Source organism: Prionailurus viverrinus, chromosome B4 (assembly GCF_022837055.1).
Source record: "Prionailurus viverrinus isolate Anna chromosome B4, UM_Priviv_1.0, whole genome shotgun sequence".
Classification (NCBI taxonomy): Eukaryota; Metazoa; Chordata; class Mammalia; order Carnivora; family Felidae; genus Prionailurus; species Prionailurus viverrinus.
This window is the reverse complement of record NC_062567.1, coordinates 79,548,499-79,548,718: the sequence shown is the minus strand read 5'-3', so window position 1 is coordinate 79,548,718 and position 220 is coordinate 79,548,499.

The following is a 220-nucleotide window of genomic DNA, read 5'->3' as shown; positions in this document are numbered from 1 at the left end:
TAAAGGTTTCAGTTATTTCAGTTTTACTTAAATATTATGCATTGATTGTATAAAGGCAATAAGAAAATTTAAAGGTTATTGTCTGTAATATATGATATATATATATGTAACATATGACCCCTGATGTGTCTCCTTTGATACTTCAGTTTCCCATTGTTTACAGTTTAGGAATACTGAAAATGTTCTTTTTTTTTTTTTTTAATTTTTTTTTTCAACGTTT